This window comes from Garra rufa, chromosome 20 (assembly GCF_049309525.1).
Source record: "Garra rufa chromosome 20, GarRuf1.0, whole genome shotgun sequence".
Lineage (NCBI taxonomy): Eukaryota > Metazoa > Chordata > Actinopteri > Cypriniformes > Cyprinidae > Garra > Garra rufa.
In genome coordinates, this window is record NC_133380.1 from 34677070 (window position 1) to 34690371 (window position 13302).

The window sequence follows — 13302 nt, forward strand, 5'->3', positions numbered from 1 at the left end:
TTCTTCATATTACTGGCATTGTCTGTTGTAATTTCAGATAGGTTCTCTTTTTTTATCTTCCAGTCCAGGAGCATGTTTTCTATCATTTCAGTGATATGCTCTGCTGTGGTCTTCTGGAAAATAAAGAGTCTCAAGACAGTGAGTCTTTAGCTTCCAATCAGTAGAGAGGTAGGGCACTGTAAAGCTCATAAAGGGTTCTCCTCCACCTCCATGGCAGGTCCACAGGTCTATGGTAACACCAAACCACACACCCTCTGCCAGCTGTTCCTCCACACTTGCTCGTACTTCCGTGTACATGGCTGGGATTTTGTTTGTGGAGAAGTAGTTGTGGAATTTTGTATTGTGGCACTGACTTTTTCATCAGATGAAGAAATCCAGGTTTTTCCACAATCTGAAACGGCATCATATCTTTGGAGACATAGGCCACTGTATTATTCAAAACCTGGGCTTGTTTTGAAGTGGGAGCATAAGTCACACACTTTGCAAAGGATTCTGCTATAGTTGGTTGTTGAACTGCAGCTACACCACTAGTGTTGAGCTAAAAGTGAACAAGAACAATTTAAATAAAATTATCAATAATGAGATGAACTTTGACTGGAGTTGCAGTAATCATATAAGATCATTTTCAATATTTAATTACAGTAACAATTATATTTCTATAATTTATAATAATATTAATGTTATCATTATCAATATAAAAGACTAAAATTAACTTAAATGAACTTTTATCATCAGCTTTCATCCATACATAATCATTTTAATAATTTGTAATAATTCGTCTAACACATAGTTTGCTTAGGTTGCACTGAAAGCTTTGATTCATTGATATTTAATTCCCTACCAACGTATTTCATTCAAGTAATTTGTCACGGAATTTAACTTATGCATTACCTTTACTTGAGCGTGCAAAGCTGGATGGTGATCCTGCAGGTGCTGCATCAAATTAGATGTGTTCGATCCTTCATCAGCAACCTTTTTACGGCACGTTTTGCAAAAAGGTGCTCCATCATCTTCAATGACGCCCTGGTCATTATTTGGGTACCCAAGATAATCCCAAACTGCCGACTTCAGGCGCTTTTTTCGGAGGAAACAGAGTTTCGCTGGTTGGTGCATCAGCCATAGTTAATCCAGTGTGCGTGCATATTAGCCTTGGTCTCTTATAAACTCTGAACTTTAAGCTAGCACACAGTTGGCAAAACTTTGTTTAGTTGCAGCAGTTTTGTTCCGTGCAAAAGAAACGCTGTGTTGAGAAGCCTTTACGATTAATTAACCATGACGAATTAAAGTGCGGTTAATATTTGTAGTATTTAATGCTTAGTTTAACTGTTATGTTTAGGAACAGTTAAAATGTTGAAGTTATCCTCTTTACACTTACAGTAAGAGCGTTTGTTTTTTTCATTACACACAGTACACACAGGATGTTTCTTGATACACAAAATGATCTTGTGATGTAAGGGCAACTACTGTAATGTTGCTGTAAACAAGAACAAATTAAACTTTGCTCCTTGTTCACAGACTGTGCATACTGTTAAATGTCTGAATCGCTTGTTTGAATGTTGTTTCTTTGCTTAAATATGATCACCCACTCTGGGTTTTTCTGCAAACAACCGGCTAGATTTACATTACGTGTATAGATCGATAGATCGACAGACAGACCCTTATGTCACTCCCAAATAGTTCATCCTTGAATACACACTATAAAAGGTAAGGTAGCATATTTACAGCACTATACAAAAATATTTTTCATACTTGCACAATGCGTGCACCATGTGCTGAGTCTAATCATTGGTCCTCATATATCAGGTATGTCCCTTTAATACACAGTCTTTACTATTGTGTATGTGTTAAACCATTGGTCCTCATATATCAGGTATGTCCCTTTAATACACAGTCTTTACTATTGTGTATGTGTTAAACCATTGGTCCTCATATATCAGGTATGTCCCTTTAATACACAGTTTTTACTATTGTGTATGTGTTAAACCATTGGTCCTCATATATCAGGTATGTCCCTTTAATACACAGTCTTTACTATTGTGTATGTTTTACACCATTGGTCCTCATATATCAGGTATGTCCCTTTAATACACAGTCTTTACTATTGTGTATGTGTTACACCATTGGTCCTCATATATCAGGTATGTCCCTTTAATACACAGTCTTTACTATTGTGTATGTGTTACACCATTGGTCCTCATATATCAGGTATGTCCCTTTAATACACAGTCTTTACTATTGTGTATGTGTTACACCATTGGTCCTCATATATCAGGTATGTCCCTTTAATACACAGTCTTTACTATTGTGTATGTGTTAAACCATTGGTCCTCATATATCAGGTATGTCCCTTTAATACACAGTCTTTACTATTGTGTATGTGTTAAACCATTGGTCCTCATATATCAGGTATGTCCCTTTAATACACAGTCTTTACTATTGTGTATGTGTTAAACCATTGGTCCTCATATATCAGGTATGTCCCTTTAATACACAGTTTTTACTATTGTGTATGTGTTAAACCATTGGTCCTCATATATCAGGTATGTCCCTTTAATACACAGTCTTTACTATTGTGTATGTTTTACACCATTGGTCCTCATATATCAGGTATGTCCCTTTAATACACAGTCTTTACTATTGTGTATGTGTTACACCATTGGTCCTCATATATCAGGTATGTCCCTTTAATACACAGTCTTTACTATTGTGTATGTGTTACACCATTGGTCCTCATATATCAGGTATGTCCCTTTAATACACAGTCTTTACTATTGTGTATGTGTTACACCATTGGTCCTCATATATCAGGTATGTCCCTTTAATACACAGTCTTTACTATTGTGTATGTGTTAAACCATTGGTCCTCATATATCAGGTATGTCCCTTTAATACACAGTCTTTACTATTGTGTATGTGTTAAACCAGGGGTTTTCAAACCTGTCCTGGAGCCTCCCCTGCCCTGCACATTTTGTATGTCTCCCTTATTAGGCACACCCAATTCAGGTCTTGCAGTCTCTACTAATGAGCTGATGATTTGAATCAGGTGTATTAGATGAGAGAGACAAGCAAAATGTGCAGGGCAGGGGAGGCTCCAGGACAGGTTTGAAAACCCCTGTGTTAAACCATTGGTCCTCATATATCAGGTATGTCCCTTTAATACACAGTCTTTACTATTGTGTATGTGTTACACCATTGGTCCTCATATATCAGGTATGTCCCTTTAATACACAGTCTTTACTATTGTGTATGTGTTACACCATTGGTCCTCATATATCAGGTATGTCCCTTTAAAGTGCCCCTATTATGCCATGTTAAAGGTAGTTAATATTGTTGTAATAGTCTCTTAAAACAGGTTTACATGTATGCAAGTTCAAAAAACACTTTAGTTTTCTCAAAAATTAGATTTAATTTTACCCCGTTTCTAAATGATTCGTAAACGACTCGTGTGAAGCAGTTCGAAGAATCAGTCTCTCTAAACTCCTCCTTTCAGTGAGCCCTCACCGCTGTGATTGGTCAGATGGTGCAGTCCTTTTGGATTGGTCTACCGCTCCAGCGCAAAACGAAACGCCCATTGGCATAACTGAACGACAGCTGCGGAGACCTGTTAATGCATAGAAAAGATAGCCTCGATTTTACCCTATCAATTCGAGCCGGAGTCTGACGATGAAACGGTTGAAGTGGCACATCGACAAGAAACTGTTTTGCAAGCACGACTGGAGCAGGATGTTTCTCAGTGGGTGTCATATTATAACTGTGGAAAGTGCTTATTTGCTTTTGTAAGCGAACCGGGCACACCTCTACGTTGTGAACTTCAACACTGTAACGTACAACCCATAACACTGCGTTAAGCCATCGTTTATCATTATCATTACTTAAACTAGTAAGGCAGACAGACAGTCAAGCTGCATCAATCACAATTTTTAGACTACATTGCACTCACAACAACTGAACAACAGAACTACAGAAACGCAAGTTAGCCGCTTACCAAGACATGTGCGGGGTTGTTACACACCATAACGTACACAAAGACGTATTTTGAACGATCGCTAGAAAATACAATCATCAATTATTAATCATACTTACAGGTAGAAGTTCAGAGGAGCAAGCCGGTCCAAATAAACTGGGCACTGATCCATTTTTTAAAACCAAGCGTTTGGTGAATCTTGCGTTGTAACGTTACTCCCCAAGATTGGAAAAACAGTCATCAGTAAAATGACGCGAACACAACACAAGATTGGCATTGGACTGCTGAGGTGTTGAAAAAATTAATGTTAACCACTCATTCTTGGTAGTTTCATCTTTCGGAAGGGCATATAAAACAAATTCACTCTCACAGCGCAGGGCGTCTTCTTGACATGATGTAACGTTAATCCACGTGAAAATGGTAGGCCTACTGTTTGTGGGCGGGCAAGTTGTTCGCGAAATTGAACGTGGGCGGACATTACGCAAATGTGTAGCTCGTGACGTGTGGCCGTTACAGAAAAAAGATTCGAATTGCTGACGACTCGTTTAGGCGAATGTGAGCCGACTCTTTTTTTTGTTAGACAAAAACTTCATTTATAGTGCACTGTCGGCGTCACAACTTTGCAGATAGTTTATGTTCACATACAGCTACATGACACACTACATGAAATATCATATTTGAAAAGGCATAATAGGGGCACTTTAATATTTTTCTGGATTCTTTGAATAAACAGTAAAAAAAAACAGCATTTAAAAAAATCCTTTGTAATATAAACTACCGTTGGTCTTTCTTTCTTTATTTTTAATTCAGCAAGGTTGTTTTAAATTAATTTAAAAAAGTGACGATAAATACTTATATTGTTAGAAAATATTTTTGAATAAATGCCATTCTTAACTCTTTATTTATCAAAGAATCATTTACAGAGTATCATAAAGTTGTTGTATAAATTTATTCATTTATTAAATTTATTTGAAGACTATTAAGTTATAGTCTCGGGATCATTAATAGTCACGCCCCCAACATTTGCATAGCCCAATCATCAGAAGTTCTGCAGGTAGGCTATTGTGAAAACACAATAGCGAAAATGGCAGATCACGGAAATAAATGTTATGTTCCAGGTTGTGCAGGAGATGTTAAGTGCAGGGATGGTTGGTGTCTGTACTCAGAAAGGCACGGAAAACAAATAAGGCATTTTTAATAAAATAAGGCGAGCCACTAAAGGGATGCGGTTAGCTTCTTGCTAGCGCTAGCCTGTTACATTGCAGTACATAAGATTTCACTTACCACATAAACAGAGTAAGGAGAGATGACTGCGCGGACGATGGCGAATTATTTGCAAATCCTGATCACCGCTGACAGCATCTAAACTTGTCAAATGTTGTAAGTACCGCCGCTGTAGTATAACATTACACAGAGCACGTGCGATCGCAAATCTCAAAAGTGAAAGTAAAAAGTTATTGTGCATTCAAAACGACAGTTTCAATGCCCCGCATATTAATAGCGGCTCGAGCTCCGTAATTAAATATATATTTTCCTCCATGTGTTTCCTTCCTGCTGTGTGAGAGCTAAATGAGCCGCTCTGTGAAACAGCCAATCAGAGCAGAGCTCATTATTATTCATGAACCTTCCAAATAAGGTAATAAATTCATTTTATTTTTTTTTTTTTTTTTTTTAATAATATGGCTTAATATGGTATATGGCTTAGGTAATTTTACCCTTACCAAAGCCATATACCTTCTATGTAGATATCAGATAACAATTTAAAATATTGTATCAATGCATTCTATGGCTCCTTTAAATTGTAGGCCTACATACATTTACTATGTACAATTTTTACTCCAAATCAACTGGTTAATCTATCCTTTTTAGTAATTTAAGGATTACGGAAGCCTCTCAGAGCTTCTTATTTTCAAATCCACAGTATAAACAGCACTTTTCAGATCAAACTCCAAAACCAGCAGCATCAAAATATCAAAGGAGGCACCAGCAGCAGAGTATCCCTTCAAGGTCATCCGGAGATCGCCTTGTGGACTCGCTTTGAGTGTTTCCTGTGTGATCACTGAACCTCAGCGATGAATAATTTCCAGTCCTTTGTATTGATACACTGTGAAGAAGTGGAGGACTTATTTGATCTTTAAGCCCGGGTAACACTTCAGCTCTCGCCGCCGATCTACTCGTCACGTCTAACGAAATTCCGGTCCGATTTTGGATGAGCCTTTATTCCTGTTGTCATTGACATTGCTTTGACAGGATTACGCCAATAATCAAGCCCATTATAAAGAAGCCACGGGCATGACTGATCTACAGGCTACATGCTCTGAGGATCTGTCATGAACGACTGGCTGCTTAGTCTTTGTTTAAGCTGGAGGTGTGCCTGTGGCGCTACGGCGCACAGGCGTTCAATGTCACACTCGCTGCACTCTCTCATTACCCACAATCCCCCACGGGGCTTTTGCAGGACCAGGTTACTGTCATCGCAGAGCTCTAGTGAGGAGAAATGGCTGAACGAGGTGTGGGTGAGGAGTTTACCTCAGGGTGACTCACCCCTCTTTTTCTCAGGACCGCGAACCGTTTCCGAGATTGTTGTCGGGATGAATATCCTGACAAAACATGCTCGTGGGTCTCGTATAATCAGCCTCGTCTCACGCTGTCCGAAGCCATTTGAACGCTGTGGCTGCCGTCAGGGTCTCAGGACCGATCTATACCCGAATCGATCACCCCCTTTCCCCAAGGAGCGGGCGATTAAAAATTTGTTTGTGTTATCCCTGGGAACGCATCTCGTGCTGTTTAATTGAGCCCAGGCTGTGACACGTTCTGCTCTCGGCTGTTTTGAGTGATGCTTGTGTCATGGGCTTCCCGTGTAGATATTGTCATGGCTGGTTTAAGGCTGATCTTTATCGGCTTGGCGCTGCTGTGGAAGATAGCAGCGGGTTGCGGTGTTTTGACGCTGGCACGTATTCATCAGGCGCCGTCTTGTTCTAGACAGCTGGATGTGGATGTGAGCGCATCCGAAAATGAGCGTAATACCCAACGTTTATGAATAATAAATCAGAATAAGCACTTCTTCTGCCAAGTAGTATAGTTCATTAGTCTAATTGTAGACTGTCAACAGTTGCCAAACAACTTGGTGCATTAATATAAAATTCAACTGATGTGCGGTCACAGGTTCAAGGGATCCAATATTAACAGAAATGACAGGGTTTTTTTTTTGCATTATTTTTTTGCCATACAGAATGCTAAAATTAATATTTTATTCAGCAAGGATACTGCCATAGAATGCATTGATACAACATTTTAAATTGTTTTCTGATATCTATATAGAAGGTATATGGCTTAGGTAAGTGCAAAAGCTCTCCAGAAAGTCCATTTACAACCCTAGGATTTGTCCCTAGAATGAAATTGTCTCTTATTACCTTATTTGGAAGGTTCATAAATAATAATGATGAGCTCTGCTCTGATTGGCTGTTTCACAGAGCGGCTCATTTCATCAGCTCACACAGCAGGAAGGAAACACATGGAGGAAAATATATATTTAATTACGGAGCTCGAGCTTAATATGCGGGGCATTGAAACTGTCGTTTTGAATGCACAATAACTTTTTACTTTCACTTTTGAGATTTGCGATCGCACGTGCTCTGTGTAACGTTATACTACAGCCGCCGTACTTACCACATTTAACAAGTTTAGATGCTGTCAGCGGTGATCAGGATTTGCAAATAATTCGCCATCGTCCGCGCAGTCATCTTTCCTTACTCTGTTTATGTGGTAAGTGAAATCTTATGTACTGCAATGTAACAGGCTAGCGCTAGCAAGAAGCTAACCGCATCCCTTTAGTGGCTCGCCTTATTTTATTAAAAATGCCTTATTTGTTTTCCGTGCCTTTCTGAGTACAGACACCAAACATCCCTGCACTTAACATCTCCTGCACAACCTGGAACATAACATTTATTTCCGTGATCTGCCATTTTCGCTATTGTGTTTTCACAATAGCCTACCTGCAGAACTTCTGATGATTGGGCTATGAAAATGTTGGGGGCGTGACTATTAATGATCCCGAGACTATAACGTAATAGTCTTCAAATAAATTTAATTTGCCATTTGTGAATTTAATGGGTCTGGCTTCTGGTCTCATCCACAACCAGCTATTTTAGCTGTACAAAACAGTTTTTGCTGATTGATATTGCATATGGGTGTGTTTTACCATATTATTTTAATGTGTTATCTTAATTATGAACACACTGGTTTGTAGTGCAAACAGTTTTATCGTTTACTGCACATTGCTATTGTTCTCGTTATTTCCCTATAGTGGCTAATCAACCAGAAGTCTCACACATAGGCTTACTCCCGTGTTGAAGAAAAAGATGGACAGTTTGGCTTAAACCTGTACAATATTGTAAATGCAGGGTTTATTATTGTTTTAAAAATTATTGTTGTAAAATAGTGTGTAAAATGATAAGAACCAGTCCCCAACAGTTTCCTGAGTGCTGATGAGCTTTTTCAAAGACAACACAAGGCAGCAAGGTGCTGAGAAGACTTAAACTTCATCTGCATTCACTCCTTTCATCCATCCACCACTTTACTGGCCTGTGAACGACAGGGAAACCTTTCTGTTAGCTGAACCAAAGAGTCCTGAAGATCCCTTCTAAATTAGATTGAAATGCAGCCAAAATCTTTTTGGAAAGCGTTCAAATGCAATAGTCCTTCATTTGATTTTGGGATAGATTCATTTGCACTTGAAGTGGTCTTGTTACCAGCTTAGCTTTCATTAGTCATTGTACGCTTGTAAGCTGTTAGTGCGCCAGTCTGTCCATCCAAATTTGTATCATTAACAAAAAATAATTATAAAACTAGACCTACAAATTGATAGTTCACCCAAAAATGAAAATTCTGTCATTAATTGTTCACCCTCCCGTCCTTTGTTCATCTTCAGAACACAAATTAAGATATTTTTGATGGAATTGTTGAATAAAGACATTGTTTTTGATTTCTTTGTGCACAAAAAGTATTCGTTTAGCTTCTTGTATTTACCTTTCTGGGTCTTGAACGTGTCAGTTGCGTTGCAATTGTTCTTAAATGTTTAATAACTTTTGAACTGGTAATCCAATTTGAATGCTTTACGATAAAAGTCTCATAATGCACAGAGTCTACTCTTTTCAGTGATATCGCATTCGTCTCATTTGGATATTCAGAGGCTCCGTAGTGAGCATGATTACGTCATCACCTTTTCTCAGCACTGATTTGTCAGATGAAACCAATGCATTTCGGTCCTCTGAGCCAAACAGGAACGATTGTTGCTGCTTAGTCCCACCCCTGCGCCCAGATTGGTTCAAACGGTCATTTATTCAACCAATAAATCTTTTGAACCACTCTGGAAATCTGAACAAACACAAAGTGAAAGTAAAGTTTTTTTTTTTACTGTGTTTTGCTATTATATAACACTGTTTCTGCTATGACTTTACTCCTGAAATGTTTTTGGACAGTTCTATATGGTCAATAAACTAAATAGGCCTGTTTTTCACTGAAAAGTGCCTATAATAATATTGTAATAAATGGCTATAACTTGCTTGGGGAATGTTGTATATAGACACAGTTTTATTTGGAAGTGTAAAACACATAAAACAAATTTCTAAAGAAAAAAAATCCAAACTTCAGGAATTTTTGTTTGCGTACACAGTTAAAAACACCCAATTGTTGCTAGCGTTTTTCCTCAAATTCACTCATTTTTAGAGAAAACAGAAGGAAAATTGTAATTTCAAATTAGCTAAAGTTCAAGTTCTTATGTTTATAATGATATATGACAGTTGATGCTGACTACTAGAATATGTCTGAAAAAACAAACAAAGAAATGTACAGGTGCCTCAGGTGTCCCAAAAATGTTCTAGGTCTTTAAGGGTTAATTTGGGTTCCAAAGATGAACGAAGGATTGAGAGTGAGTAAATAATGACAGCATTTTCATTTCTGTGTGAACTGTCCCCTTGAACCATACTTAAACTAAAAACCAAATTTGAAAAAGATGCTAAATAAACTAGTGGGATTTTCAAAACTATAGGCAAAGGACAGGAACAGACGTACAACATCTTGTTGCTTTTGTAAAACAAGCTGAAACCACTACATATCTATCTACTAAATGAAAGAGATAGGGTGAAGCTTGTTGATGCAGGTTCAATGTCAAAGTGGTTTTGCTTTCAAGTCAAACGTCTGATTCCTGCCCCGGCTTCCTTTTCCGTTTGTACCGAGGCTGTTTATGAATTTCATATAGGTTTATATGAGGTCAGAAAAGTGATTTATGCTGGCCTTGAATGGAGTTCGTCTTCATTATAATGGATAGTGGCTTGACTCATATATGCAGTATATTGCATTTTTTATATATAAATAAATACAGCCTATAGGTATGTGAAATGAATAAGCTATGTGGAAAATTTAGGAAGTGGCATTGAAAATGCAGTCTTGACAGAATTTAAAGGCCAATTTTTGAATGCGTCAAGAAGTAAATGGGCTTTTTGTTTATCTGTCAGCGTTTTCTTAGGCACTTTTTAATTAAACTCCTTTTAAACCAGTGGAAACTGTTGCTTTTTAGACATATAGACATCACTTACGAATGCTATAAAGCGTTTTTTTCTGATATTCGTTGGTTCCAGTCACTCCCTCCCGTTTGTACTCTGTCCCCTTTAGACAAAGTGGTGGCCATCAGATTGCCATCAATCAAGCTGATCATTCTGATGTTTAATCCGTCCCACTGTTGTTCATTAGTCATCTGAGCTCAATAGCATTGGCTACAGTGGATTACAGCCTGTCAGTCATCGTAGATGAATTATTCCGTCTGTCGTTGTCGTGAGGGGATTCTGGGAGGTCACGCCGCACAAAGAGTCGGGCTTGTTAGCGCAAGAGGGATGGAGAGGTGTCTCTGTGTCAGACTGCAGAGCGATCGCTTTTGGGTGTTTAATGATGGTTAAAAACGCCTGACGTCTGCATGGATTGACAAACTAGACCAGAGTTCAGTCAGGAACTGCCCACACAGATGCACCGCATGACCTTTGACCAGTGCATTGGACAGCCTCATTCATTAAATGGTCAATTAATTTTGTCGAACATCACATGACCTTTGCTCTACATGTTTAGAAGGGGGCTTTTATGCCTGTGGTTTCTCATGAGGGCTTACGTAGATTTTAATTTTTAAGAATTTATTACTGGTTTTATTTGAGCATTTAGAAAATCAGTAATGGATGATACTAACTATTCCAGTACTATTCAAAACATCTTTCATGTTCAGCAGAAGAAAGAAACTCATACAGGTTTGGAACAACTTGAGGGTGAATAAATAGGTGAACTATCACTTTAATAGAAATGGAAGGGCCTTATGATTTCTACAATGCGGAAAACGCTGACAGAATCGCGGAATACAGTCATAAATTTACTGTATTTAATGTATGTAATAAAATAATAAAAAAAATTATATTAAATTAAATAATTAATTAATTTGAGATGCTTCTGATTATTAAAAGTTAATGAAAATTACATGGAAAACAGAATTTGGTAAAAAATAAAAATTTTGAGAAAAACTGAAACACATTTCATAATGCCTTAAAAATATTTTTTGTTAAATGTTTATTAAATTGCTGTTAAAGTGTTAATGATTTAATTTAATTAGAAATGCTTTTTGATTACTATTTTTAATTTAACCATTAAAACAGAGTCTAGAAAAATTAAAAGCCCTGTCACAGGGTTAATTTACATTTAGTAAAATGTGGTGTTTATTAATAATTTAAATTAGATTTTATTTTATATTCAAGTTGTATTTTAGTTTAGTAATTTTATTTGCTTTTGTCAATCTTATTATTTTTATATATTCCTGAATAGCTTTATTATTTCAGTTTTAATTTTAGTAATTAGAGTACTTATAATTGTTAATCTGCCAAAGGTTATCATCTAATAACTATATATTTTCTATTTATTTCAGTTAAATATATAAATTAATCATATTTTATAGGGCCTTAAAAATTAAATTTTTGTTAAACGTTCAATAAATTGCTGTTAAATTGTGTTGGTGCCATAATTTAAATTAATTAGACATACTTTTTGAATAATATTTTAATTTAACAATTAAAACAGAGTCTAGAAACCTAGTCATAGGTGGCATTTATTAATACTTTAAATAAAAATTTATTTTTTTAGTCAATTATTTTTATTTTATTTTATACTTGACTTAATTTTATGTGCTTTTGTCAGTTTAATTATTTATATATATTTCTGAATAGCTTTATTTGAGTTTTAGTTTTAGTCATTTGAGTACTTATAATTGTTATTAATTTGACAGGTTATCATCTAATAACTATATATTTTGTATTTATTTCAGTTAAATATATAAATTAAACATATTTTATAGAGCCTTAATGTAATTTTTATGCCATCATTTCAATTAATTAGGCATGCTTTTTAATTAATATTTTTAATTTAACAATTATAACAGTCTAGAATGTAGTCTAATGTGGTATTTATTAATACTTTAAATTAGATTTTATTTTTAGTCAGTTTTAATTTTTATTTTATTTTATACTTTAATTTTATGTGCTTTTGTCGGTTGATTTATTTTTATATATTTCTGAATAGCTTCATTATTTTAATTTTAGTAATTAAACTATTTAAAGTTGCCAAGGTTTGTTATCTAGTATTTATATTTTGTTTCGTTTCAGTTACCAAAATAAATGGTTTTAGTTATCAATGACAACACTGCCTTGTCAATAATTTTTTTTGTAATCATTAAAGGAGACCTATCATGCCCCCTTTTACAATACAAATATATAATATATACAGTATAAGTCTCTGGTGTCTCATTTTGAAAATGCCTATTTTGAATGAAAGCAGAAACAATGTTTTCATGCTTGTCTCTTTAAATACAAATGTGCATTTAAATGCAAATGCTGCCCACTTTTCCAGAATAGAGCTGTGCCTTTACAGCTCGTACCTCAGATACTCTGCTAAAAACTCTATTTGGTTTTGATTATCATGTATATTGCGCTGAAATCATGCATTTTAAACCATATTAGTTTAATCTTCTGATACAGAGTTTTCTGAGCGCACACATCCAAAGCATGCACACAGAAAGCGGCTGTCACTGAACCGAGTACTTAACTAAGTTCTCTTTCATGTCTTATTACGCTTAAACTGTCAAATACACACAAGTTAGTTACACAAGAGTTAAAAAACACACAGGAGTTACAAAAACCCTGAAGTTAAACATCTGGGAAAGAAATCGCATGTTTATATTAGCTCTGTGTGGCAGCAGTGTTATATATAAATATATGTAAATAAATCAATAAAACCACTGCCATCTTGTCTCC